Source organism: Heterocephalus glaber, unplaced genomic scaffold, assembly GCF_053883595.1.
Source record: "Heterocephalus glaber isolate CG9 unplaced genomic scaffold, H.glaber_assembly_v1.0 deba00001572, whole genome shotgun sequence".
NCBI lineage: Eukaryota > Metazoa > Chordata > Mammalia > Rodentia > Bathyergidae > Heterocephalus > Heterocephalus glaber.
In genome coordinates this window covers 11,795,603-11,800,757 of record NW_028258357.1, presented here as the reverse complement: position 1 = coordinate 11,800,757, position 5,155 = coordinate 11,795,603, and the positions used below count along the sequence as shown (strand labels likewise).

At 40.4% G+C, this 5,155-nt stretch overlaps 1 protein-coding gene across 3 annotated transcripts in view; it reads left to right on the top strand.

Annotated features, from left to right (window-relative positions):
- The first annotated feature begins 1,358 nt into the window (after window positions 1–1,358).
- Eea1 (early endosome antigen 1) overlaps window positions 1,359–5,155 on the top strand; it is a 196,659-nt gene continuing 192,862 nt past the window's right edge. Inside the window, exon 1 of one of the 3 annotated variants that reach the window (XM_087192594.1) lies at window positions 1,359–1,511. The gene's annotated coding sequence lies outside the window, so the exon portion shown is untranslated. The remainder of the gene's footprint in view (window positions 1,512–5,155) is intronic. The other 2 variants (XM_021258475.2, XM_013072298.3) reach the window with 2 other exon arrangements.

The window sequence follows — 5,155 nt, the reverse complement described above, 5'->3', positions numbered from 1 at the left end:
ATATCCTACCTTATCTTTCCTATTGCACTGTACTGGGTCAAACAGAAGCCTCCATCAGCCTGAGGGTTCTGAGTAATTTCCATGAGTAATATGTTCACCTTTCTTATTGATGGGAAGTCAAAATGATCAAAGGAAATGCTTCTTTGAAGTGCTTTCGTGAAATAACTGGCTAGACGCATATATTTCAATTTCCTCCCTTTTATTTGAAGACTTACTTTATGACCCATTATAATCCATGTGAGCAGTGTAGTTTCAAAGGCCTCTGCAGGATCAGCAGTCCTTCCCTGTGTAAACACAGGTCTACTGTGTCTTTGATTAGTGCCCTTCACAGCCGTCAGTCTCCGTCAATGTCAGGGACCTTAGGCTCACAGAATCATGAGCTCTGCTCAAAATAAATTCATTTACTCCTTGACTTTAAGAGCTATCTGAAAGTTGTCTGTGCTCCCTAGACCACCCTAATTTTCACCTCTCTTTTGCCCTTGGCCAGTCCACATCAACTCCCTCTGAGGTCCTTTATTTGTCCCTTTTGGGGCTCTGCTGTGATGGATTCCCTACCATGTGGGTCACTGGCTAACTGCTGGACTTTGTAGCTATTGATCCTACCTTGTTCCCCTGGGCTCTGGGCCAGGGCTGACTGTGGACAAACTATTAAGTGAGTTACTTCTGTTTTTAAATTTGGACTTCCCTCTTCACACTTGGGTGACAACTTGGGTGAATCTTTCACTACTAGTTGTGTGACCTTGAGGAGATAAATTTCTACATCTTAGCTTCCTGAACTCTTAAATACTGGTTCCATCAAAAGATATGGCTGTGAGGGTTAAATAATAGAGCACCTAGAAACCCTTGTACATTGTAATTGCTCAATATATCCTGACATTTATGAGTCGTGTTAGCTTTAGTATTAAAAGATGCTAATAATGTGTGCCAAGGGGTAGCTGTGCACCCACCGGACTGTGAGGAGCCGGGTGTGCAGGAGGAGCCTGGATTGTGTAGGGAAGTGGCCTGTGCAAATTGCACACACCTCAGCATGGCTCCCTGCAATCTACTCACCTACACATAGAGAACAACTCTTCAGAAAGAGGAAACACTCCGTTTCTCTGTGAAAACAACATTTAAAAAGGATACCAGCTGCTGCTGGTGAGGCAAATAAAGGCAAAGTTAGTGAGGAGCTCTTGTGCATGAAAGCCTCAGGCTCTGGAATAAATAAATGGAGGAGTGGAAGGTTAAACTGGGTAGTGCCCGAGACTGATGGAGGGCAGAGTCCACCACACACATTATACAGAGGAATGAAAATGTGGTTGGTGAAATGTAGAGAGTGCTGAACATTTACCAAAGAGCTGGCATGAAAACTGCTCATCAAGTGAGCCATAAAACTGTGGGGAGAGATGGACATATATGAGTAGTGTCAGGTGTATGCAGGAAGCATGAGTCTTGATGGCATGGAGATGTGGAGAAGGTGAGGGGCCTCTCTGAATGGTGCCTTTGCCGTGGGAAAAGAACTTGACATACAGGTAGGTGAGGCACGACAAGAAATTAAATGCAAAGTGTATAATATGATCTTGTCATTAAATGAATGTATAATATGATCTTGTCATTGTGCTGATTAGTATTTTTCTGATTCTAGTGTTGCACACCTTTCCTTGTGCTATACTGGCTATCATCTTCTTGTGTCTACTTTTAATTGGGTTGTCTATTAATGAGCTGTAAGAGTTCTTTATATATTCTGGTCATAGGTTATATGCATTGTAAATACATTCTGGTTAAGGACTACTTTTCATTTTCGTAACGATGTCTTTTAAAGTTGTAAATTTTGATGGAATCTCATTTATCAATTTTTTTCTTTCATACATCATATTTTTTGTATCCTAGGAAATTCTTGCCTACCCTAAATTCATGAACATTTTCCCTTATAATTTTTTCTTAAAGTTTTATGGTTTTAGTCCTTCATATTTAGGTTCATAGATCCTTTCAAGTTATTTTTATGTATGGAAATAAAGGGTTGAGGTTAATTTTTTATGTACGGATACCAGGTGTTCTAGTGCCATTTGCTGAAAACACTGTCTTTTCCTCTGCTCTTGAATTGAGTTTATATTCTATAAAATGTTAATGTTAAATAATCTTTCAAAACTCAGTGGATCATATATGTGTGGTACTATTTCTAGATTCTCTGTTTTATTCCAATGATCTATATGTCTTTCCTTACACCAACACTGCCTTGATTACTGTAGCTTTAGAGGAAGTCTTAAAATTAGGTACTAAATGTCTTCCAACACTGTTTTTTTTTTCTTTTTACTTTTCCAGGTCCTTTGTATTCCTACATAACTTTTAAATTTCAATATCCAATTCTTCATTTATAGCAAGTATATATAGACCTGAATTTATATATATATACCTTGTGTTTTCTAATCCTGCTAAATTCAAATACAAGTTCTAGGGGCTCCTAGAGATTTCTTAGTATTTTCTCTGTAGATGATCATTTCATCTACATATAAAGATTTTACTTCTACCTTGCCAAACCTATGCTATTTGTTTCTTTTTATTGCCAGACTATTTTGGTTTGGGCCTATGTTTCAAAGTTTAATGGACAGATGAAGAGTAGGCATATCTGCCCTTGTTCCCTACCTTAGGGAGAAAGCATTGTATCGTCTCCATTCATATAAGGCATTCTCACTGGAAGTATGGAGTACATGTCTTTAATCTGTTGAGAAAGTTCTGTTCTACTTCTGGTCTCCTGATAGCTTTTACCACAAACAGCTGTAGAATTTAGTCCAGTACTTTTTCTCCAACTAGTGACAGGATCATATGGCTTTGTCCTTTCCTCTGTTAAAATGATAACTTTTGGGGGTGGATCTTCCAATGCTGAACCAACACTGCCATCCCTATAATAAAACCACTTTCGACATACTGCCAGATCTGACTTCTAATAGTTTTGTTAAACAAATTTTTATCTATGTTCATACATTTTTTCTATTATCTTTATCCAGTTTTAGTATTAGCACAATGTTGATTTCCTAAAATGAGGGGAGAAGTCTTCCTTCTTTTTTCTGCTTCAAATGTTTGATATAATTTATCAGTTAAAATGTATATGAGCCTGTTGTTGTCAATAGGTAGGTTTTCAAGGTAGGAATATACTTTCTTTAATAGGTGCTATTCAAATTTTATATTTCTTCCAGAGGTAGTTTCATTAATTTGTCTTCCAAGGTACTTCATAGAAGTTGTCAAATTTATTCAAAACAGATTTTTGTAATATGCTTTCTATATCCTTTTAAATTCTTTAAAATCTGTGGTAATGTCTCCTAGACCTTGATATTTTAATTTAAAAATGTATAATTGATATTGTGAAATAGGAAGAAAAGGCCTAAAGGAGCAGGGGAAGTGGGAGGGATAGGGGAAAGGAAAGAAGGGAAAAGAAAAAATACGAGAAAAGGAAAAAAATGGAAACAAAGTCTTTGCAAATAGGGAAGGGTGGAGGGGGTGAAGGGAGGGCAGGGGAAGGGGGAAAAAATAAGAGCCAAGATACTCATGTAAAGGTACAAGATCCCAATGATGAATGTAACTGTATTTTATACCTAAAATGTACCAATAAACTTAATTTAAAAAAAGAAAAAGAAAATTTCTTAGCTTTGCTTAATTTTTAGGTTAGAGTGTGTGAGTGTGGTGAAAATATGAAATATCTAACCCTCAGTTTTTGGTTTTTTGCCAAATGCTGCTGCTATAAGTCCTTAGGCACACCCTTAAGTTTCTAGGCTGGGGAGAGGTGAATGGAAACAGGCTGGGAGGTGGACCCAGGGACCTCCACCCCTGGCTTCACACCCTCCTGTGACCCCTTGACCAGAGTACAGTCAGGACCTGGCACTGGCTTCTAACTATGGGAACAAGGCAAGGCAAGGGGGTGTAACTCCCATGGCGATGTTAGGTCACATAAGGCTCTTCCTAGCTGACTCATTATGAGGTCTCTGAGGCGCCAGCAGATTTAGAAGTGAGTTGCTATGAATCCTATAATAGCAAGGAAATAAATTCAACAACATGAGGGGTTTGGAGGCAGATCCTTCCCCCACCAGCCCTCTGATGGGAACTCAGCCTTGATTGGCAGCCTGCTGAGGCCAGAAGGAGAGAATCCACCACTCTGTGTCCGGAGCCCTGACGCCCCAAAACGGTGAGATCATCAGTGTGTGGTGTTTTAAACTGCTAAGTTTGTGAAAACTTGTTACACAGCACAGAAAATAAATACACAGCCCATTATTTGACAAACAGAACCAATCCTGCCGTTTGATGATTAGATGGGCTCGTGGGGTTCAGGGAACCATCCAAAAGCCGTTCTTGGGCTTTTTCTATGGGTGGAAATCAGCCCGTGAGGATTCTTCTCTTCGGTGGGTAACAGGGAAGCCTTTTTTGTTCTCAGCCAGGCCCCCCCTCCCCACTGTCCTCCGGGGTCCTCATTCTCAAGCTCTAGTAGAGCCCAGCAGTGTCTTAGTGTCTTGGGGTTCCTACTAAAAAAATACCATAAACCAAGTGACTTACAGGCAAGCAGTGATGTGTTCTTCATGGTTCTGGAGTCTGGGAAGCTCAAGATCAGGACACCAGCGAATCCAGTGTCTGGTGAGGACTGGCTTCCTCGGGGACAGCTGTCTTCTCCTTCCACCCTCACAAGGTGGGTAGGATCTTTCTGCGGTCTTTTGTAAGGGCATGAATCCCATTTACAAACTTGCCTCCCCCATGGCCTAATGACCTCCAAAAGGCCCCGCCTCCAAACACCATCAACTTGGGGGTTAGGATTTCAATGTAAGTTTGAGGAGGACACAGGGCAATTGCAGAGCATCCAGTTCCTACCATTCTGCCCATTGGAAGGAAGATAGAGCAACAGGGTGTGGGCTTGGGGTGACACACTGGCAAGGTCCACCTACCTTCCTTCCATAGATACTGATCCCTTCTAATCATTATTTCTCTGCATTATTTTGCTAGGAGTTTTCGTTGCTTGCCTCCATGTTACAAAGACCCCTTTCTGTTATTTTAGTTGGTATAAAACTGTTTCTAAAGGTGTTGTTAGTCAATTACCTCACCCCTAGGAATGAAGGCAGAGAAGAAAATTCCATCAAGCCTTTCCTCTTCATTGGAAATGGAGGTTTTATATTACCAAGAGGAGGGAAACTGCAGG